Source organism: Rhinatrema bivittatum, chromosome 4, assembly GCF_901001135.1.
Source record: "Rhinatrema bivittatum chromosome 4, aRhiBiv1.1, whole genome shotgun sequence".
Taxonomy (NCBI): domain Eukaryota; kingdom Metazoa; phylum Chordata; class Amphibia; order Gymnophiona; family Rhinatrematidae; genus Rhinatrema; species Rhinatrema bivittatum.
Genome location: NC_042618.1, coordinates 393,401,159 through 393,425,946, shown reverse-complemented (window position 1 = coordinate 393,425,946; position 24,788 = coordinate 393,401,159). Strand labels below are relative to the sequence as shown.

At 44.5% G+C, this 24,788-nt stretch overlaps 1 protein-coding gene across 1 annotated transcript in view; it reads right to left on the bottom strand.

Moving 5' to 3' along the window:
- SYNPR (synaptoporin) overlaps positions 1–24,788 on the bottom strand; it is a 453,809-nt gene that overhangs the window by 19,110 nt on the left and 409,911 nt on the right. The gene's annotated exons all lie outside the window — the stretch shown is intronic.

The following is a 24,788-nucleotide window of genomic DNA, read 5'->3' as shown; positions in this document are numbered from 1 at the left end:
ATTATTAAAAAATGTTACAGTCTTCACTGTTCGAGGCAAGTTACATCAAAACATACATAATTTAAAATCACATCATAACACAATAGTCACAAACATCCTGTGTTTGTTAATTTTTGCCTAGATAAAGTCATAGAGGTAGACTTAAATAAGTACGCGTGCTCGTACTTTTGTTCGCGCAACCGGCGCGAACAAAAGTATGTTGGATTTTATAAGATACGCACGTAGCCGCGCGTATCTTATAAAATCCGGTGTCGGTGCGCGCAAGGCTGCGCAAAATTGGCAGCCTGCACGCGCCGAGCGGAGCGGCCTCGGAGGGAACTTTCCTTCCGCGTCCCCCCACCTTCCCCTCCCTTCCCCTATCTACCCCACCCCTCAGCCCTACCTAAATCCCTCCCCTACCCTTGTTGTGCAAGTTACGCCTGCTTGAAGCAGGCGTAACTTGCGTGTGCCGCCTCGGCATCCCCTGGCACAGGCCGCATTGCCGGGGGACTCGGAACCGCCCTCCCGGCCCTCCCCCGAACCATCGCCATGCCCCCGGACCTGCCCCAGACCGCCCCCTGACCCCCCAGACACGCCCCCTCCCGCCCCTTTTACGAAGCCCCGGGACTTACACGCGTCCCGGGGCTTTGCGCGCGCCAGTGGCCTATGCAAAATAGGCGTGCAAGTGCCCTGCGCGCGTAAATCCAGCAGGATTTACGCGCGCAGGGCTTTTAAAATCCAGCCCACAGTTTCTGATAAAGACGGTGACTGTAGTCAGAGATTTTCAGTATAAGCATTCCCACATCTATGTTCGATACCACAAGAAATTAGTTATTCCACTTGCATCACAGTTAACTGAAAAAAAAATATCTGAGAAGACATAGCTTTCTCAGTGAATGAGACCAGCGGCCGACTCGTTCATGTTTCTGTACCTACCAGAAGCAATTTTCAAATTGCCTGCCTAGGTTCAGAGACTGTAGGTATGTTGTACCTGGGTCCTTGCACCTAATTTCAAAGGGAAAGTGCATGCATACCTGAAAACTGGTCACAGGCTCAGAGCACCCACACACTTTTGAATCTGCTTTTTCTGCAGGCCTCATGTGAAAATAACACACATGAGGCCAACGTACTAACTCATGGTATGTTTCGCAGATGAGAAGCCCATTTTCATGGAAACTTGTTATGGATACTAATGAGTTTAGTACTTATTGCTCAGAAGATCTGTAGCACCGATCCCCCCCCCCTCCCCTCGCCTCACCACCGATCCGCCCCCTCCCCTCGCCCCCCAAGCATACTACCGCTCTCCCCACTTCCTAACTCCCTTCCCTAATTTTTATTGTAAATAATTCACCTGTATATAATGTTTCATTGCGTATATCTAACCATTTTATTACGCTTTTCAATTTGTACAGTATTTCCTTTGTTTTCCCCCCTCTTCCCCTCTACCCAGTTCTCCTATCAGTTTCATTGTAAATCCCCGTTGGCCACGTTATGTTACATGGAAACCGATGTGATGTTTTCCTAACGAATCGCGGTATACAAAAATTGCAAATAAATAAATAAATAAATAAATAAATAGCAAGCAAGCAAGCTTTCTCAAGAAATATTTATGCATGTTTCCAGTCACAGTAAAGTGCAATGGTGGCCCCCATTTCCTAATGGTCTGTGGAGAAGCAGCAACCTTCTTCTCCCATCCCAGCCCATAAATATCAAGAAAAGAAGCCCCTTGGCAAGCCCTGCCCTTTTGTACAAAAATGTGGGCCCAAGCTCCATAGTGGGTGCTCCTGCCTTTCCCCATTAGTCCCTCCAAAGTTTACCCCATATTTCAGGGCTTCTTCTGGATGCAGGACTAATTACCATTTGCTCCTGACCCGCTAGCAGGAGTTATCACTTTTGCAAACATGGGCCTCCCAAGCCTTTTTCATCTATCTTCTCAAAATTCTACATTAATGAGCTGCTTTGCATGATTTTGCACTGCAGAAGCTCATTAATATTGAACTAAAATAAACTTTCATGCATAGCAGACTATGCACAAAGGTTAATATTGCAAACATAACTTTGGTGAAGTCACTTTGCAAAAATGGGTTTCATGTGCAAAAAGCCATAGGGTTTGTTTGCATGTTTGTGGGCAATTTGTGGGATTTTTTGTGCTTGAAGTGACTTTGTACTTTAGTACATTAGCCTTGTTGATTTGAAAATACAATCTATATGCATTATTTTCTGATCCTGACCAAATATACCCCGGGAAAGTCTCCTATCAATTCAGCTAAGAGTAAAGGCACTACAGAACCATGCACATACAGGACGATGCAGTACTGTGTGCTGGCTCAACACGCGTCCATTACCTCTGATGCAAAATGAGGGTTAGTGCGCATCCAATCGCACATTCAGTGCATGCTGTTGAGGCTATTATCTAATTTCCCTGATGCCAAAAAAAAAAAAAGTGTACCCGACGCACACATTTTTATTCGCCAAAATTAATGCCTGCCCCTTTAGCAGCTTCCTAAAGCAATCTATGGAAGTCATGGATTCTCCAGGAATGTATTCTATAGTAGAAGGCCTGAGATACTGGGTAAATGCTCTCGAGATTCAGCTAATCTTATGTTTGGGCGATGAAATGTCTAACAGGCTGTGAAAGGAAGACCACAGCAAATGGGAAGGACATAGAACAATATATTTTTAGGATGGTATTGAAACAAAGAGATGCGAAGCAATTAACCACTTTGTAGATTATGGTCAGATTTTAAAACTGAATTCTCCATATAATTGGTAGCCAATGAAGGTCACTAAGAACTGGCATATATTCACCAATGGAAGCACCTAATTATGTGGGCAGTCACATTTTGAATTAGTTGGAGAGTCCTGATTAAAAAGTAAGGAAGACCTAGCTAAGAACATAAGAACAAGAAATTGCCATACTGGGTCAGACCAAGGGTTCATCGAGCCCAGCATCCTGTTTCCAACAGTGGCCAATCCAGGCTACAAGTACCAGGCAAGTACCCAAAAACTAAGTATATCCCATGCTCCTGATGCTAGTAATAGCAGTGGCTATTTTCTAAGTCAACTTGATTAATAGCAGGTAATGGACTTCTTCTCCAAGAACTTATCCAAACTTTTTTTAAACCCAGCTACTCTAACTGTACTAACCACATCCCCTGGCAACAAATTCCAGAGTTTAATTGTGCATTCAGTGAAAAAGAATTTTCTCCAATTAGTTTTAAATGTGCTACATGCTAACTTCATGGAGTGCTCCCTAGTCCTTCTATTATCCGAAAGAGTAAATAACCGATTCACATTTACTCGTTCTAGACCTCTCACGATTTTAAACACCTCTATTATATCCCTCTTCAGCCATCTCTTCTCCAAGCTGAATAGCCCTAACCTCTTTAGTCTTTCCTCATAGGAGAGTTGCTCCATCCCCTTTATCATTTTGGTTGCCCTTCTCTGTACCTTCTTCATCACAACTTTATCTTTTTTGAGATGCGGTGACCAGAATTGTACACAGTATTCAAGGTGCAGTCTCACTATGGAGCGATACAGAGGCATTATGACATTTTCTGTTTTATTCACCATTCCCTTCCTAATAATTCCTAACATTCTGTTTGCTTTTTTGACTGCCTCAGCACACTGAGCCGACCATTTCAATGTATTATCCACTATGATCCAAGAAAACAAAGAGGTAGGCGATCTATGATACCGTCAGGTGAACACAAAAGGAATAGATGCCGTTATCTTTTCCAAATACTTTATTGATGCAGAGACGTTCCAGATAAATTGCCCGACTCTGGCCGAGTTTCGCGGCCTTCTAGCCGCTGCCTCAGGGGCTACAAATAAACAATCAGTATTGAGCAAATGAATATCTCACAATAGATATTGAGCAAATAAATATCTCACAATAGATATATTATTAAGATCTTATAAATATTAAGAAGAAATTTATATAAATCAATAAACATCTTTTTTAAAAATTATAAAGATCTAAATTTAAAATCAGACTAATGAATTTCAATAAAAAAGTTAAAATACATAAATACACATAGAAATAAATACATAAATAAATAACAGTGACGTTAGACAATAACCTTTAGACAATACTTTACCTCCAAAATTCAAATCATTAATAATGTTTGATCCACTCAAATCTGATGTCCAATTTTCCAGTCTCACAAGGTCCTCCTGCAATTTATCACAATCTGCTTGTGATTTAACTACTCTGAATAATTTTGTATCATCTGCAAATTTGATTACCTCACTCATCGTATTCCTTTCCAGATATTTTACAAATATATTGAAAAGTACGTATCCCAGTACAGATCCCTGAGGCACTCCACTGCCCACCCCTAAAGGACATTATAATAATCAAGTGCCAAAATAACAAAAGCTTTAACAATGGTTTGAAAATCAGAAGTTTCAAGAAATGGTTTAAAGATGCATTAAAAGTGCAACTTAAAGAAAGAGTTTTTCACTACAAAACTGATGTGTGAATAAAGAGATAGAGCCAAGTCAAGTGCAACATCTAGATTTTTGACTTGTTGATTAATGGGGATCTGGTATAAAACACAAATGAAGGCACATCAGACAGTAGAAAACATGCTAAAAACATTGCTTCAGTTTTCTTTGCATTTAATGTCAACTTGTTTTGCAGTAACATAACACAGCTTGTCACTTATAGAACATTTAACTGAACAACTTATATACTACAAAACAGTGCTATACATTTCGGGTGAGCCACAGTAAAATAAAACTTTCAAACTCTGTTAAATACAACATTGTTCTTATCTTCAAGGCCTGCTTGAGTTTTTCCTTATTTCAGTGACGTGCCATTAGTTCTTTTATTCCGTGATCAAACAGTTCTAATGGTGATGACCCATATTACTTGGCATTATAGAATCCAGAGTTCTGTATTTAATGGCAGAGCTGCAATTATGAAAATAAGTTAGAAGTCTTATTTCTTTGAAATGCAGATGAAGTTTCCCTTAGGAGGAGCGCCTTGCTAATTCCACTGGACAGTGTGAGAATTCAAAGCTGTGTTGATGATGCACACACAAAAAAAACCTCTCTAGAGATAAGCAGTTTGGGTTCCAGCAATTCAAATTTGTGACTCAGAAAAAATTCAGGTAGAAATATATTTGTTTTCACTCAAATTTGTGACTCAGAAAAAATTCAGGTAGAAATATATTTGTTTTCAAGTTGGTAAGTATAAATAATTGCACCCTATGGATAAGAAGAAAACAAAGGGCAGATAAAGGCAGAACAACCTAGCGATACCACAGGCCATGGAGCAGCTGTTTGTAGCCAAAAGACAACAGTTCCTCAGAAATCATCCAGGACAATACTGGCAAGTTGTTGATGGTTGAATACCATCTAGCAGGGCCAGGGGGACCTAGGTGGCTGGATGTTCTGGCATTAGCCTCACTATTTTTTGGGTAATATTAGTCTTACAAGTTTTGGCAGGAATTTTAAATTATTGCAAAGCTTACTGATAAGGTATGGGGAATGGAATGCTGGCTGTTGGACTAAGAATGGGAACTTGCATACTTATTTATTCAGGCTTGTAGAGAAGCAATCAGAAAGACAATAAAAAACTATTTATTTATTTATTTATTTAATGGTTTTATATACCGACATTCATTAGGGATATCACTTCGGATATATATATGGAACAGCATCATACAAGCAGTCAAACCTTTATAAGCTGGCAACTGGGATATATCCTTGCAGTATGGACAGGAATAACTAGGCAGACTGGATTGGCCAATTGGTATTAATCTATTGTTACCCACTATGTTACTTTTATTAAAAAAAACATCACAAAGGCCCCGTGCACCCTAGAAAAATTACATAAACTCTCTTTATATGCCTTTCTAGATCGGCCTTCACTTTGAATTGTGTAGTATATTATCCATTTCACTACAATATGCTTGGCCTTCATTTTTCATTTTCAGATATATAGAGTAGCTTCCCTGAAGTCGCCAACATGACATTGGATGTAGGAAGTGCAATGAGCATGCTCCTGCTATGACATGAGTGAAAACTGAGGGAAGAAGCCAAAAATGCTTGCCTACACTTCATTCACCACACTGATTCTTTCATATATGCTCAGAGTCACTTATGTGGCCCTACTCCACAGGATTTTATGGGGAAGCAGGATAAAGAAAAGAAAAATACTTTTAGAATGACAAGGAAGTAACAAAATGTTTTGCAGGAATTAGGGAAGTGCCAAGCATGTATTTAAGCTTCTCATGCATATTGCACCTCATTTTTTTTGCTCCATTAGCAGCTGCATTGCACAACAAAGAGGAACATTCTCTTCACAAAGCACATACCTCTGAATTTCACAGCTATAAAGTTTCATTTATGAACTGCACATTACAGAGCTAATTATTCAAATGAGGTAGCCGAGGAAGGTGACCAGGCAATTCTATGCTTTAAGGGATAGGTTGAGCCAATCCTGAGTATTACTCCTGTTGTGATTCTGCCATTTGGGCAGCTTCTCCACCTTTTTCCCCTTTGAGCGTTTCCTTCGCAGCCCGGAGCTGCTGACACACTTCTCACGTGGCAGGAGCCGTGCTACTGCAGCCCCTGCAGCCCGGAGGCTGTCCCTGCTCTCCAACTTGTGGCAGGAGCCGCGTTGCCACTCCCTAAGTGGCACGGAGGCCGCCAGCACTCCCTTCATATGGCTGGAGCTGCGCTGTTGCTCCCGGCTCAGCCCGGAGGCCATCCCTGCCATCACCTTGCGGCAATTAATTCCCTTGCAGCTGGGAGGCCGCCAAATGGCGTCCTCGAGTGGCCCGGAGGCCACCACCTTACCTTGGGCCCTCTGGGAAAAGAGGGTCTGCATCCCCGGTCTCTCCTGCGGCATGGAGCCGCCAGCAGTGCATCTTTCAGTGGCAGGGAACTGTTCCTGACTCCGGGGTCTGTCTTGAGGACTGGTTCCGGCTTCACTCCTCTCCTGCAGTCTTCAGCGTCGCAGCAGGGCCACTGGCCAAGGTCCTGAAATTCCTGCTTCCTCCTAGGGGGCGAGGGCAGCTCTTTCTTCAGCATCTAAAGGAACAGCGAGGGAGAGGTCCACCTGTGATTTCATCATTGGATCCGCCTCTTCTGCAGTATAAAAAGCTTCAGTCTTCATTCCTTTCTTGCCTTTGCAAGGAGACAGTCCTCCTTAGGACCTCTCGTCATCTGCTTCTCAAGGCACTTCGTTTTATGTAGGATCCTGTGTCTTCATGATGTCCTCACGCTACGTCTTTGTCGTCTCAAGGTCTCCAGATGTCTCATCTTGATGTCTTCCTTATCCAGTTGATCTTCATCAAGGCAGTGCAAGTCTCCATATGGTCCCAGCTTCTTATTTTAACCTGCGTCGTAGAGGCATCCCCTCGAATCTTCAACTTTGCCTGGTTCCTTGGAGTCTGCACCCTGCCTCCACTTCACGAATGAACTCTATTTATCCGATCCGTTCCGGTGTGGCCCTGCTTGGCCTTTATCAGCTGTGCAGGGTGCATTTGGAACAGGCTTCGTTAGAGTCTTCACTTCATCTCCTATCTTCTCTGTGTGGGGAACCACCAGTGTGGTCCGTGACCTGTCTTCATTGGCTGAGTATATAGGCGCGTGATGTGCAGTACCAACTTAGCTCTGTCAACTTGTGTGGGGAACCACTAGTGTGGTCCGCGTCCAGCCTACCCCGGCTGTGTAGGGCGTGCCGCCTGTGTGGTCCGAGACCAGTCCGGCTAGGTTGTGTAGGGCGCGTGATGTCCGGTACCGACCAAGTCTTCTTCAAGCAACTCATGGCCTTCCAGAGTTTCTTCTTATACGTGACCAGAGTTCCTCTTCACTCCACGTATCCAGATTGCAGTTTCTTCATGTTCTGAAGTCTCGTCTTATTTCATGTATCCAGAGTGATGTACCACTTCACGTATCCTGGGTCTTGTCTCACTTCAAGTCTTCATCTTTGATGTCCTCATCCTCTGACCACTGTCTGCCCTGTCACAGTTGCTGCTCCATGCGGCAGGTCCAAAAGGGCTTGGAGTAGTCGGAGGACCACTCATGAGACCAATATTACATTGTTTGGGGCTCTTTCTTCTGTATACAGGTGTGGCCGTGGTTGAGGTAATCTTTTTCAGCTTCAGCCCATGCTGGGACACCTCTCACCTGCCTCGGTGCTTGCCGGAGCTCCTCTGCTGCTGTATCGGGGCCCACGAAACATCAGAGATGGAACTGCTACCCACGTTTCTACAACAACTCCATTGCATGCATGGAAATGTAGTACTGCTTTTTTCTTTCTCCATGCATTCACTAGGCCAAAAGCAAGATGGGCTCTGCCTCATCCTTTTGAGTTGGAACTATCTGGTCACCTAAAGTTACAGAATTGAGACTTTCCATCGGGATAGCATACCACAGCTTGTCATAGACTCACATCTCATTCATCAAGTGACCCATCTCATGGAAGCACAAAGACACCTCCTATTTAACATGTATACTGCAAATATACGTGATGTTCTGGGGGACAGTTATTAACCATGCCATACTAAAGGGAATGACCCAAATTTACAGACAAATGATACTCATGCCTTATTGGGCAATGGACAGGTCTGACGAATATATGAATAGTAGAATATTCCTGCCCTCTATTAGCCTTGTTGGGGGTGGGGTTTCACACCTTGGTAAGTGTAAGCAGCCCCTAAATTTCCCTTACTGGGGTTTCTTTAGCTTTCTTTTGTTTCTTTCCTTTTGATTTGTTTCATTTTCAATATGTATCTTCTTGTGGCAGGTTCCTTTCTTTATGTTGCAAGTACTTTATTTATTGTTGCTCTTTAGTTAAGCCAATACCTTTTTTTTTTTGTCTCACTCTGAATAGAGAGAGGCCATTGTTCTTTCATGTGGTGGAGGCTGCATTCAGCATGTTCCACTATTGCCTAGATTGGTTTTAGGTAAGCTTATCTGTGTTTCATTTTTCCCCTCTGGTAGCAACCACCGTTTCCTAGGGAGCCAACAATTCCCTATGTAATGAAAGACATCAGCACAAATACACATGAAAAAATGAAGGACAGTTGGTCATCCAAAACAATGCAGATTTGTATCTTTTATAGGAGAAATGAACTGGACATGACAAAACCTCCCGCCCTTCTGATCTTGCAATCCCTTACTGAAATCATGTATTATATAATCTGTGACAGCTATGCAAAATGAGCAAGGCTCCTTTAAATTTCTCTGACCACCATCCTTGAGGTCATATATAGAGGTCTCAAATTACAAAAGCTTCCCCCACTATACAGCATACAGAAAACCTGCCATCACTCCCAGAGAGAATCCCCCCCACCCAAAAATCCCCCCCAGAAACAAATAAAGTTGCAGTGGGCTCTGGTAGGATAAAACCTATGACACAGAGACCTCCTCTCCCCCCAGATGATAGCTTTACAAAATGCCTTCACAACATTGGAAACAGATGATACTTCAGAAAGGACATCTGAAGTGGTATCAGAGTTGGAAAAAAGGCACCCACTGTACACAAAAAAAACAAAATCAATTCTAAAAGTTCCTCAAAGAAAAATCTTTTTTTGCTGGGGGCCTCTATTATCAAAGGCAGTTGGGGCATATTTGGAAGAAATAAAAAGGGTCACAAATGCCTACTAGGATCCTCGGTTAGCAGGAACACAAACCAGATTCTTAGCAGTATTAGAGAAGGAAGAAGGCATTCGGACATTGATGTTATAGTCCATCTGGGGATTAATGACCTGGCTAGAAATGGAATCAGTGTAATACAAAGGGATTTCCTGAAGTTAGGGAAGGGTCTTAGGCACCTGGCAAAGACCGCCACCTTTTCAGAGGTATCACCTGCTCATAGCAAGGGAGAGAAAAGTCTCTTTTATAGAACAATACATAGCAAATGACGGCAGATAAATTGCTGACTTCAATTTCTGGCTCAAAACCTGGTTCAAAGAAGATGGTTTCAGATATATGGGAGCCCTGGGCTATGTCAGGAATAGTAAAATACTACCCTGTAGTGATGACCTACGTCTGTCTGTGAAAATAGATCCTAAGGGAGCAATTTAGATCATATGCTGACAGGCGTTTAAGCTAGAGGAGAGGGTGGGTGGATGGAAGCTGATGGATTCAGGCTGTCACCCTGATAAACAACAGTCGATGTTAATGCACTCTTGAACACTGGCCGCCTAATGCCGCAGTGTTTCATGACCACACAAATGGCGAAGAAGATAAAAAAGAACAAAGGGGTTTAAATTCTAAATGCCATTTATTAATGCCCTGTTCTGGGTTTTACACACTGCACTGCTGGAGATTTTCCATTGCAACAACGTTAGCAGATTTCCTGATAAAGAGGACAATTTTCAAAGCCGTTTGTCTGGGTAAGTAGCAATTTATCTAGATGAAATGGCTTGGCTGAAAATTGCTTGGCTAAAAGTACAGGCGGGCTTCCGTAGTGCATACATCTTGCCAGACATTCCCCAAGGTTGTATGTAGGTTATTGGATTAAAACAGTGCGAATATTTGACACTTGATTTTAAAAAATGCATATGCTGTTTTATCCCCTCTTGGCTGTCCGCACAAATAGCAGATGTAAAACATGTGGATTATTTTAGTGCACACATTTTATGGCTGCAGATTTTTAAAGGTGAGCAATGCGAGTGGTTTTTTTCTTTAAAAATTGACTGCAATATACAAGACCTCAAAGCACCTACTTACATTGCAAATAATACAGGCTATTCGAAATTGCCCCCAAAAATAACATTACCTTACATTTCCTGTTTTTGTTATACATATATGTAATAAACACAATGGAAACCTTTGTAGCATAGGATCACTGGTGACTATCAAAGGAGTGACAAAGGAGTAAATGGGGTTAGTCGGTCAGCCAGATACAGAAGACCACCTCAGTTATGGGGTAAGCTTGGGAGGGTACAGGGGATAGGAAAGGTGGGGGGCCAAGTAGGACTTTAAATCTTTTAGGGGCAAGAGGATAATGCTTTACAAGCCCTGCAGTGTTTAAATAGCTTGGCCTAAGAGGGGTACAACGTTGAGTTAAGGGAGCCATTAGCACCATCAGGAAATTCTGATGGTGGATGATGGGTTATGTAGCCCCTTTAAACCTGTGTGCCACCTCAAGCAATGTGGGGCTTCCCATAGGTCGCCAGAAAAAATAAACTGTATCTCTTTGAGATGTAGTTATGATTTTTTTTAAGAAACCAGGCCTCCAAAGCCTTTTGTGTGAGCTGGATTTTGCAAAATTGTCCATTATTATGCTGCTTTGCATGATTTTGCATTTAAGCAATTTCAATAAATTTTTGTACATAGTGGATTGAGAAAGCTTACTACTGCAAAGCTGATTTCTGTGAATTCTTTTTGCAAAAAGTAAGTTTTGTGAAAAATTTTGTGCAGAACGTCCACACTTCCTTTTTTTTGCATGTGAGTGTTCTGCAAAATCTTTCACGCAAAAACCTGTTTTGCAATTTAGTATATCAGCCTCCCAATACATTCTAATTTCAGCTTTCTCATAAATGTATAAGAAATTCATTGCATCTGAATTTAAATACATTTCAATAAAAGTTAAATGGATAACAATTGCAAAAACAAAAAAGATGCTTGCGATAGTGGACATACTAGGACACTAGGGTCCTCATTTGCTGTCTATGGAAGAAGACCTTGATGAATCAGGCCCTATGTGACTTATTGTAAGCTATGCAATATTAAGGAAGAATGCCTTTGATATGAACTGCCGCTGAAGGTTCTGATCACACCTATATCCCAGCCTGCTGCTGTAGATATCCTTTCACCACTGTTTGCCCAGCCCTTATACTGCTTCCTCCCCAACTGAAAGCAGTTGCTTACCTGTAACAGGTGTCCTCCAAGGACAGCAGGATGTTAGCCCTCACACATGGGTGACATCCAATGCATAAAATTTATGTCAAACTTTCTAGAGCTTTGACTAGGCACACTGAGCAAGCCCAGCATGCCCTATATCACATGTCCATGCGGGGTCCCTCTCCAGTCTTGTAACAGAATTATAATTAAAACAAAAAATAGGAGAAACTCAACTCCACGGGGTGGCGGGCGGTTTTCATGAGGACTTACATCCTGCTGTCCATGGAGAAAACCTGTTACAGGTAAGCAACTCTACTTTATCCGAGGACAAGCAGATTGTAGAGCTCACACATGGGTGAATCCCTAGCTACAGGCTGCTCCCCAACACAAGAGGGGGACCAAAAGACACCCAACCAGATGCCAACAGACACAACAACACTGGTGCTGTTGGTAACAGAGGGAGAGACAGCCTGAACCCAAACAATAAGCTCTAGGTGGAAGAGTTGGTTTATACACCTCAAACAGGTTCTAAAGGACAGACTGGCCAAACCTAGGGTCATGTCGGCCATCCCTATCCAGACAGTAATGAGATGGGAATGTGTGGAGAGAACTCCACGTCGCAGCCTTGCATATCTCTTCCACAAGAATTGCTTGCAAGTGGGCAATGCTGCCATGGCTCTGACAGAATGAGCCTTGACATGACCCCCAAGATACAATCTTACCTGGGCATAACAGAAAGAGATGCAATCTGCTAGCCAATTGGATAGTGTCTATTTGGCAACGGCAACGCTCAAACCTCTTCTTGTCAAAAGAAAAAAGTTGGGTGGACTGTTTATGGGCTTCTGCCCACTCCAGATAAAAGGCTAAGGCTCGCTTGCAGGCCATACTATGTAGTGCAGGTTCACCTTGGTGCGAATGGGGCCTGGGAAAGAATATTGGCAGGATGATTGACTGATTAAGATGGAAATCCATCACCACCTTAGGCAGGAACTTAGGGTTACACAAAACCACCCTGTCATGATAAAACTTAGTATAAGCTGGATAAGTCAATAAGGCCTGGAGTTCCCCTACCCCACACATTGAAGTGACCGCCACCCAAAATATGACCTTCCAGGTAAGGTACTTCAGGTCACAGGTGTGCAGTGGATCAAAAGGAGCTTTCATCAGCTGAGCTAACACTATGTTGAGGACCGAAGTCACAGCAAGAGAGGCCTTAAGGGAAGCTTCAACTGAAGCAGGCCCTGTATGAAGCGTACAACTAGGCTGTACAGAGATGAGCATACCATCTACACCTTGATGGTATGCACCAATTGCACTGAGTTGAACTCTAATGGAGCTGGTCTTTAAGCCAGCCTCAGATAGGTGTAGGAGGTAGTCACGCAGTTTTTGTGTGGGGCAAGAGAATGGATCTAGGGCCTTCTGCTCACACCACATGGAAAACGTCCTCCACTTCAGACCACAGAACTTTCTAGTGGAAGGCTTTCTGGAAGTCACCCGGACTCAAGACACATTCTATGAAAGATCAAGTGGCTGCAGGATTAACCTCTCAACATCCAGGCAGTGAGCGACAGGGTCTGGAGGTTGGTTTGCTGCAGCATGCCTTGATCTTGCGTGATGAGATCTGGACAAGTTCCCAGACTGATTGATTTCTGGATGGACAACTCCCATAGGAGTGGAAACCAGACCTGTGTCCGCCATTGATGGGCTATGAGGATCATAGTCCACCTGTCTTCACGAAGCTTCAAGAGAGTTTTCGCTACTAAGGGAATCCAAGGATATGCATACAGAACACCCTTGCCCCTATGAAGGGCAAGGGCATCCAAGGCTGGTTTGCTGTCTAATGTGTACAGGAAGCAGAACCAAGGCACCTTCCAGTTGCAGGCAGACACAAACAGATCACGTCCGGGTTCCCCCAGATGCGGAATATCCAATTCGCTACTCTCTGGTCCAGTGACCACTCATGGGGTCTGAAGGCTTGACTCAGCCTGTCTGCTATCAGGTTCTCCATCCCAGCCAGATACATAGCCCTGAGCACCATCCCATGGGACAGGGCCCACGACCAGATTTGGACCACTTCCTGACACAGGAGGTACGATTCCATGCTTCCTTGCTTGTTGACATACCACATAGCTACTTGGTTGTCGGACAATTTTGTTGGACAGCCGATCTCTGAAAGCCCATAGTGCATACCTGATCCCCTGAAGCTCCAGGAAGTCTCTTGGGCGGACCAGAGACCCTGAGTGATGAACCCATCTACATGAACTCCCCACCCCAGGATGGATGTATCCGTGGTTAGGAAAATTTGGGTAAGGGGACTTCAAAATGAGATCCCCCATTCCAGATTTGAAAGTATCCACCACCAGACAATATGTCCCAGAGAGACAGGGTGACTTGGATGCAATCCTGGAAGTTCTGTGTGCCCTGGCACCTCTGCAACCTCAGGGTCCATTGGACTCAGCGCATGTGTAAACGTGCCAAGGGAGCAACATGGATGGTTGTGGCCATACGGCCCAAAAACCTCAACATGTGCCAGGCTGACACCTACTGGCTCTGTTGGATCTCTGGCATCAACAAGGAAGGACAACAAAATTATTAATGTACTTTATAACTTAAAACATTTTTATTGTTGTCAGGCAAATGTGTCAGTGTACCAATGTAGTTAACAGAAGCTTCACAGTCCCCCGACATGGGCCGTGTTTCGAAAAATTGCGACGGGAGGGAACCCAGGACAATCAATAGGGATCAAAAAGTGTTTAGGAAGTAAATTTTGTGGAAGCTGAAAGGGTTAAAAGTGTAAAAGAATACTTATTAACCCATCAGCTTCCCCAACTCTTTAGAATTTTAATTCAGGATAAATCAGCACTAATCTCATCAGGAATGTGAGAAAACGCTAACAGGTCACACGGACCTCGTGTTTTCCGCACTCCAGGCCCTTATGCACCAGCGACATGAGGGTGTCTTGCTGCTGTTGAGGCAGCTGCTCAGCCACCTCCTGCACCTGCTTCCAGATGTCCCGCAAGTACTGGCTCATGTAGAGTTGATAGGCAGCAATACAGGCAATGAGCATGGCACCTAGAAACACCTTCTTCCCAAGAGTATTCATCACTCTATGGTCTTTTCACTGGGGCACTGAGGAATGAGTCCAAGAGTGCTTGGCCCTTTTGAGGGCAGATTCAACCACTACTGACTGGTGAGGCAGTTGATGCTTATCGAATCTGGCAGCCTTCTGGACAAGGTAGACTCTGTCTGCTTTCTTATTAACAGGAGGCACTGTGAGGCGGTGTTCCCATATCCTCAGCAGCAACTCTTTAAGTATCTTGTGTACCTGGACTACCACAATCTTCTTAGGAAGCTCCACGAACTGGAGGATCTCAAGCATTTTGTGCATGGCATCCTCCTCTGTCAATAACTGAAATGGGATGGCTTCTTTGATCACCCTCAAACAACCTGTGAAAGTCAAGTCCTCAGGCAGAGTCTTCCTTCGCTCTTCTGGCAGAGATGGTTTTGAAGGAAGACCCTTGGAGCCTTCAGAGGAGGACTCCAAAGCGTGGTTCCTCATCCTCACTGTAAGCAACATGGGCTGTTTCCCTAGCTGCTGAGCCTTCATCCAGGAATGCAGGCACCGGTAGAACTGGATGGAGGGGCAACAGGCCTCAATGTCTCTGCTGGCCTTGGTGGAGGCTCCCCCCCCCTTGGAGAAACCAGCAACGACCACTGTATCGGTAGGGAGAGCCCTCTGTGCCCTACCAGACACCGATGCCATCCCAGGAACCCATGCCAGCTGGCTGGAAATGCACCGATTACCACATTGAGCTTCTCCAGTAGTGGTATGAGGACAGGCAGCACTGGGTCCAGTGCCATTGGTGCCACAGGACCGCTATCTGGACTCTGTGCTCCAGTTCCTCCTCAAAAGCTTACAATTCTGTCATTGATTAGGAGGCAGAAGGGGGTGGCCAGATCCTCTCCAGACCCACGAGATGGATCTGTGACCAGGACCGGTGGAGAATATCATGGACCCCCAGCATCAATGGAGGATTGGCACTCCTTGCCACAGGGTAACTTCGGGGGCATCGCCACAAAAGCCAATGCATTCCCGTGCCTGGCACCATGCATCGACAGGGACCGGTGCCGATGCTTCTTCAGATTTCCTTGATGCTCGGTCCGGTCTTTCCCCGGTGCCGAGGCCAATGACAAGGAACCGAATGTCCTTGGCCTGGACGAGATCAATGATTGTTGGACTCCAGTACCCCATCCGCTGGCAGCATATACAAAATTGACTGTCCCGCTGATGTCGATGGCTTGATGTACATCAGCATGGCTCCTTGTTCGTTTGATGCTGATGCCACAGATGCTAATTGCTTAGAATTCTTTGACCCCAAGAGGTGCTCTATCTTTTCAAGTCAAAGCTGACATCCCTTCGGGTTCATCTGGGTGCATAAGCAGCAATTCTAGACTTCATGCGATGCTCCCACGTAGAAGACACATAAAGCATGTGGATCTGTGATGGATATGGTCTTCGGTCACTGGGAGCATCACCAAAAACTGGATGTGGACATGACGGATGAAACAAAAGGCGATGGTGGTGGTGTGTGTCGATGGCCGGAAGACACTGATGCACTGCTACCATGGGGAATTGACCACAAAAGGAAACTTACCTGAAATGCTGAAAACCCTGACTAGGAGACACTATGGGAGGGTACCAAGAGGGACTTGGCGATTAAACAACAATGAAAAACCGCAAAAAGCGCAAGAAAAAATAAGTTTTCCACAAGGCCAAAATAGCCAAAGTGAGCTCACTCACACTGCGAGGCTTACAGCTCTGAGGAAAAAGAGAGACTGGAGAGGGACCCAACATGGACAAGTGGGATAATGCATGCTGAGCATGCTCAGTGTGCCTAGTCAAAGTTCTAGAAATTATGACATTCCGCATCGGAGCTCAATCTGATGATGTCACCCATGTGTGAGGACTACCATACTGCTTGCCCTCAGAGAAAAGAAATAAAACTAAAAGCTGAGAGGAGAATCATTCCCATACCAATTAAAACATTATAAATGTAAAAAAAAAGCATGTATTTTATTTTTACCTCTCCTACTTTCTGCCTCCTAGTTCTGATCTCATATCCTTTTAATGATAACAAGACATAAAACTTCTCACAAATTTTAACCTTTTGAAAATTAAAAAAATGTAGAAAAATTACATTTTGCTTAGGTGTTACAAAATGAATATGAACAGTAAATGGGGAGAGTGGAGTTGGTGTTGCTTTGCACATGGGAATTTATGTGTGCATTACCCAAAGAAGACAAATCTCAACTGGGCAAACTGAATGGACCATTTTGGCCTTTATTTGCCATCATTTATTATTTTACTATGTCATTTTAATAGGAGTTTTTTTTATCTAACATCTACAGTAGAACAGTTTGGAAAGCAGGGACCTAAATTCAAGCAGTAGTAAACACTGATTCCAGAGCCATAAAATGTGAACATGTTCTTAGGTCATTTGGCTCTATATTGCCAACATATCTTTGCATTAAAATGATCAAGACAAAATTTACTATTAAGATGATATTTAGGAGAATAACTGGAAATGTCACAGTAAGAGAAGTCCTGTCAGTAACACAACTGCAGAGTAGACATTGCATTAAAAATGCCAAAGGCTCAGGTACATGGCAAGCTGCTATAACTTGATGAGACATTTCTATTATAAAATCATGCACCATAAAGGTACCTTGCTATGCTTGTCTGAGTCCCGTTATTTATTCATTTGATCAAAGATGTCACTTCGTATATTTGTTGCTAGCCATCTCATTCACAATTGTTTCTCACCTGTGAACCTGAGAAATACAACCTATGCATTTTTAATGGGTTGCTTTCAAGTAAGCAGATGCCTAAGTCTCATCTATTTCTGACTGTGTATTTATCATATAAAGTTTCATAGGATAAGAATGGCAGAGTTTAGCCTTCTTGGAGACCAGGAGATCTTTGTAGGTCTTAATACATTTTCTTTAATTTAGAAAATGACTTTTCAAAGTTTTTCTTTGCACTATATTTGATGGGGAAGGAAGGGTGGTGGTTAGAGAAGTAATAGCCAAAGGTTCATAACTGGGGCCTCCATATTCTTCTCTTTGTTCAGAAAAGTCACAGATTAAGTACTTAAAAGCAACATTTAAAGTAACCAAAATAGCTATAATGCCCAGTTGTAGATGAACAATATTAAATTATATGTGCCTATGATCACTGGCATAAAAGCTAAACAGAAAAGTAAAAACAATTTCCTTGATAATAAATTTATATAGTACAAACTAGAAGCCTCTTTCCTTTACCAAACAGACCCTAGTTGAGCACCTATGATTTCTGATAATGTCTAGTAGGTCAAACAATGATGAGAGACAAGACATCAGTACATCTGTTATGTCGGGCTCCATGGCCGGCCTCCCTCCCTCACCCGGCATTGCACCGCCACAGCGGGAGCAGTTTCTGGCTCCCTAGCGGTGATGGGGAAGTGCCTTTGTTTTTGCAGCCCTGTGTGCCACTGCTACTCCTCGCAGCACGGGTCACCGATTGCAGCCTCCTTGTCCTTTGCGGAGGAGATGCCACCGCCATCCGCTCCTTGCATCCCGGTTCCTTAGGCACGTGCCTTCTTTGCTTATTTAAAGGGTTTGTGGCGGGGAAGGGCTGCTGGCCCTCCCTGATGATGTCATCGGTCCAGGATTATTTAAGGCAAGCTCTGCCTTACAGAGCTTGCCTTGGCAACAAGTCCCCTTGCTCCTTTCGAGCTGAGCTTGGTTCCTGACTCTGGCTCCCCATCCTTGCTCCTGACTCCACTACCTTGGCTTGACTTCTGATCTCAGTATGTCTTTGGATCGCTGCTTGTCTTCTGCCTGCTCTGACATCTGGAACATCTTTGGATCTCCACTTGTCTTCTGTCTGCCCCGATCTCTGGAACGTCTTTAGATCTCTACTTGACTGCCACCTGCCTCAAATGTGGACCCTCCGACTCTGTCTTCTCCCCTTTGTCATGGGAGTCCCCATCACTGGAGACCGCGCCTAAATCCTGCCAGCCCTGGTACCCAAGGACTCAACCTGCGGGGAATGAGGGCTGGTATTGGTGAAGGTCCAGTTGGGTTTCTGCTGACGACTAGGACCTACAGGGGTTCCTCTGTAGGTAACGCCAACCTCATCTCAGCCAGGGGTTCACTTCGCAACAACATCAATATCCAAAATCTATACATGTATTTATTACACTTTAAAGAGAAATACACCCCTTATAAAACACACACACTCGCACCACATTCATTTCTTAAAATACCATCTTCAAAGACATTTATATAATGAAATCTAATCATATGTATAAAAAATATCATGAAAATGACCTCATTTATAATAAATGTCTTATATCCCAATACATTGTTATTAAACTTTCCTCTAAGCAAAATATCACTTCAGTATCGATTTATAAAAATATATCAAACTTGAACATGACATTTAAAGCAAGATTTTCAAGTTTCTCCTTGGCGGTCACTGTTCTTAGTTGCAATTGCTGTTCCCTTTTACAACCAAAAGGATATGTTCTACAGACGAGTCGCTATAAGCGACTTCCTATTCCCAAAATGTATTCTCTACTCAAGTCGCTGTTGATGAAGATCCCGCAATCGCTATTCTCTTTTGCAGCCAAAAAAAATGTATTCCACATTTGAATCACAATTGGTGACTTCCTGTTCCCAAAATATGTTCCACACTCAAATTGCTGTTGGTAAAGTTCTCTACAAGGGACCCTTGTTTCAATCATCCAAACTTCCTCAGGGGAAATTTGCGACCTATAATTATCAAAATTGTGAATGTAAATTACCAAACCCTGAAAAATGGATGAAAACATTACTATAATCCAAGGTATGAAGGATTCTTCTTCTTTCTCAGATCTGAGGACTCTGAAGAAAGAGCAGACAACAAGTCAAGTCAACCTTTGGCTAAAGTTTGTAGTTGAGCAGGAACAACCATCTGATCATGGCAAGAGCTGTATGCATGGCATATGCAGACATTAGCTTGAAAACTGCAGATTCTTGGAGGTAAGTTAACCACTATGAGGAACACTACTTCCCCTATCAAAAGTGAAGAAAAACCTTCCACAGTGAACTGAAAGGGGCCTCATGGATTGAAAAAAAAGGACAACATTCAAGTTACTTAGAAGGGGAGATAGTTGTGCCAAGGGTCAAAGTTGCACAAGCTTTCTACAAAGCCAGATATCAGTGGATTAGTAGGAGAGATTTTGTGTGTACTTGAACGTGGAAGTCACTAAGGGGCGGATTTTCAGAGCCCTGCTCGCCTAAATCCGCCTAAATCCGGGCGGAGTTAGGTGAGCAGGGCCCTGCGCGCCGGTGCGCCTATGTTCAATAGGCCTACCGGCGCTCGCAGACCCCGGGACTCGCATAAGTCCCGGGGTTTGGCGAGGGGGGCATGTCGGGAGCGTGTCGGGGGGCGGGCCCGGTCGGCGCAGCGTTTTGGGGGTGTGTCGGCAGCGTTTTGGGGGCGGGCCCGGGGGCGTGGTTACGGCCCGGGGCGGTCTGGGGGCGTGGCCGCGCCCTCTGTACCCGCCCCCAGGTCGCGTCCCGGTGCGCTAGCGGCCCGCTGGCGCGCGGGGATATACGTCTCCCTCCGGGAGGCGTAAATCCCCCGACAAAGGTAAGGGGGGGTTTAGACAGGGCCGGGCGGGTGGGTTAGGTAGGGAAAGGGAGGGGAAGGTGAGGGGAGGGCAAAAGAAAGTTCCCTCCGAGGCCGCTCCGATTTTGGAGCGGCCTCGGAGGGAACGGGGGTAGGCTGCGCGGCTCGGCGCGCGCCGGCTATACAGAATCGATAGCCTTGCGCGTGCCGATCCAGGATTTTAGCGGATACGCGCGGCTACGTGCGTATCTACTAAAATCCCGCGTACTTTTGCTTGCGCCTGATGCGCCAGCAAAAGTACGCCAATTCGCGCGGTTTGAAAATCTACCCCTAAGACTATACTGTCTATACTGACTATACTGTCACCGGCAGTGTGGTAGGCCCAAGTCACAGAGGGGAAGCCAATATGCTAGCAAGTGCTTTGGTGCCCAAGAAAATGGGCTAAAGGTTTCCTGTTGACCCAGTCTGAATATCCAAACCATGGGAAGGGATAACCATCTCTAGTAGATTGCGTTCCAGCTGGAATCACAGTATTATCAATCGCTCTTGACAAGGGGAGATAAGCAAGTAGTGAGTGTTTATCATGCAGCACTCAAAGAGGTATGGAAGTATTTGGATGATATAGCATTCCTTTGTTTAGAGTTAACAATGTAGGATGTGTCCCCAGGAATATAGCAGAACAGCCAAAATGTTGTACAAGATATACCACTATAGCTGTTTGGGTCACATTGACACTATAAGAAGTAAGGAAGTATGGTCATGCAGCTACAGTAGCACTGATCTGGCAATCAGCCGAAGTGGTGGAAAAAGATTGAGGATTATCCCCTCAATGGAAAAGGAAAAGGGCCTAAACCAGTCTGAGACTGTTGCATAGAAACAAGAACAAAGCAATCTAGTTTTCAGTTCTGTATCAATGGAAACAGGACAAATGGCATCCAGATCGATAAAATGAATAGTTCTTTAGTTGATTATTGTCGAAAAGACCACTTGTGTGACCAGAACACTCTGCTGAAGTGATCCATCAGTGTGCTGGCTATTCCCAGAAGATAGAAAGTCTGCCGGAGAGGTGAATGTCTGATTGCACACACCTCCATTTTGAATGCTTCCTTGCAGAGAGGCTACAATTCTGCACCTCTATGTTTTTTTATATAAAACAGAGCAACCTGGCAGGCATTTTGAATTAAGATATAATTCCTCTCGAAGATGCATGAACTTTGAAAGAGTGTATTTGATCACTTTGAATTCAGAAGGTTCCATTCACGACACCCAGCACCCTGGGATCAAAAAGATCCCATGTGAGTGTCTCTCCACTATCAAGGTGATGTCCATTGCTAGCAAAACCAATGAGGAACAGCGCAAGGCAGCATCCTGTCCTGAATTGCAAGGGGTTTTTACCATTAGAAAAAACTCTTGCCATGGAAATCTGGACTGTGGTGGATAATCATGGGGTAAGTGATCCCAATGAGAGTGTTGATCCCTCATGTAGATAATGAAGATAACGACGAGTCAGTGGGACCATATGGCCACTGCTATGTGTCCTGATGTAACAAGAATTGCTCTGGCTATCATGCTGTAAGAGGTCAGAACTTTGTGGATGGGCGATATCACCATGAATGCTTGATTCATTGTCAGAAACTCCTTCCTGCAACAATTATCCATGGTTTAATGGATTTATGTAGTCCAGCTGGTACTAGAGTTTACTTTTGGAAATTGATCAAAAAGTCCAAATTACGTAGAAAAAGAGGCTGCCTTGCATTAGGAAAATATTAAGTTATTTTTGATAGTGCATTATGATTAGCCAGTCATTCATCAAGTAAGATAGAAATGGATCATAATTCGGGAACTGTGGAGGCAATGGCAGCCATATTAGACTTCTCAGCTCAGAGGACATAGAGGTCCTTGGCTATCTGACTGTTGCGGTTCTGGCCGCGAGCGCCGCGACCAGACTCTTACCTCCATGTTCCTGGACCTACTCCCGCTTCTGGAGGCCTGGTTTGCGCCCTGTTTGGCGGCGTCCTGCGGGAGCCGCACCGCCGGGAAGCTTCCCAGGGATGCCCTGTTTCTAGGCACTCGCACGCACCACTTGGACACTTTTCTAGGCCGTTTCCCGCCAGTGGTGACTCTGCCCAGTTCCTGACGTCAGACGCCGCGGCCTTGATAAGCCGGCCGTGGACACTCAGTCTTTGCCTTGCAACGGCTTTACCTTCCGGTTCCCTGTTGCATCGTGCCCCAGAGCGAGCTGCCTTGCTACTCGCTCCATTCCTGCTTGCCTGCTACAGTTCCTGCCTGGTTCCAGAACCTGAGCCCCGTTACAGTACTTATCTACTGTCCTAGTCTGGTTCCAGTTCTTAGTCCTGATCAACAACCCGCCTAAGTCCCAGCGGTTGGGCTCCTACGTGCTCCTCCCGGGGGAGTACCAGCTTCCAGGGTGAAGAGCACCTCTACGTCCTGCCTGAACATTTGCCTCCCGGCCTGCCACATACTAGAGATATTAACCACCTTTCCCAGTCTCCTGCAGGTCGGCCCAAGGGTCCACTAAACTGAGACTCCATAACACTGATGCTATATTTAAAAGAAGATTTGGATCCTGTCTCACTCCAGAACAGAGTTCAAGGAATGAAAAAAACCAGGCCTATTTGGAAGAGGTGGTAGGTGGTACTACTAAAATCTCGATTGACTCCTACAAAAGTATGAGAACTGGCAAGAGTAGAAAGTGCTAGGGGACCCACAATAGGGTTGGACTGCTACATTCCATCCCCTAACTTATCATAGAGACCAGATAAATCTGGTGACTGCTCATGGAAATTAAGTTGGATGCTATATGCCTTGAACTCCACTATATGCCAAGCTCCAGTCGAAGTCGACGCATGAAAAAGAGTTAAAAAGTTTGTAGACAGAACTGAGAAGGTGACAAATGCACACTTCCAACTTCAAGCGGTAGGGGATAATAAAAACCATCTTCTTTAGATTGCAGGAAAAAACCTTCAGATTTTGACTACAGTTGCTAGAATAGTAACCTACACTGAACCAGTACAGAAAGATATGGGCATGAAATATGGAGCTTCAGAAGCATTCTCTGCCAAGAATGTTTAGGAGCCCTATTCAGGGGGGATCCAACAATGACTAAGATGACTGTGAACCCCCTGAGAATTTGAATTCTGCATTTGAGATTCAGCTGTGTAGCTGTTAGAATGCCAGATATAGGCATTTCTACATTCTCATCGGCAACAGTTCAGAATGTTGTAAACTGGGAGACCCACTGGCTCTGATGGGGCAGCCAATAACTAGAAGGACCAAAAGATTGGTATGGAAATGATATTAGCATTGTGAAAAGAAAGAATTGGGTTATTTTTTTCTGTTTCTTTGAACATCCGGGCAGAAAACATTTTTAAATTTTATTTTTTTTTTACTTTATTGATAGTCTGTTTTGGTATGGGAGGTTTACTATATTGTAATGGTAATTCTGTTTGTTGATGGCTTTCCGAGGGCCAAGCTCACATCCAATACGCATTACAAAAAGTCTAATTCCATAGGAGCTCCAAATGTCTTTTTTGCAGAGTTTTCTGGTTGGCCCCAAGGGAGTGCACGTAAATATAATATGTATGTTGTAAATTATATTTATGCCTCAGAAGACTGCACTCTTGAATGTTCTTTTTCATGTAAAATTTGTTATAAATTCATAATTTAATTGTGTGTGTGTGTGTGGGGGGGGGGGGGGGCATGTGTGCAAGGCTGTAAGGTTTGCCTAGGGTACCTCATACACTTTCTTATCCATGGGTTCTAGGTGGGGGGGGTTTGTGTTGCGACCGTCGCTGCCCGGGGTCTCCACTCCGCCCTCCTTACCTCCTCAGCAACTCCCTCTTGCTTAAGTGGAAAGTTGGCTGCCACGGCGTCTTCTACTGACTTCCTCCGGCATCCCCAGAACGGCTCGACGTTGCAATCCGCCATGATTCACAAGGGCCTAAGGGCGCACGTGAGACACGGCCCCTACTGATGTACCAGCAGTGGCGTGAACCTCAGGGGCGTCCCCCTGAGATGATGTCATCTGTGCTGGACATATAAGGTCTCTGAAATTGCTAACTAATCGAGTTAGAAAGGAATTGGATTCGTTCTAAGCTACTCTGCCTCCTCGGACTTACCAGGGGTACCCGCTCTTCGGGGGCCTCACTCTCTCTTTGTTTTTCAGGTCACAGTCTGGAACCGGTACTCTCTCCTCGAGGGCCTATGTTCCCGGACTGGTTGCTGAATACCTCTTCTGCCTGGAAGTCATCGCTGCCTACAACACCAGTGAGTTACCATCTCTCTCTCAGAGCTTTCCCTGGAACCAGGTACTCGCTCTTCG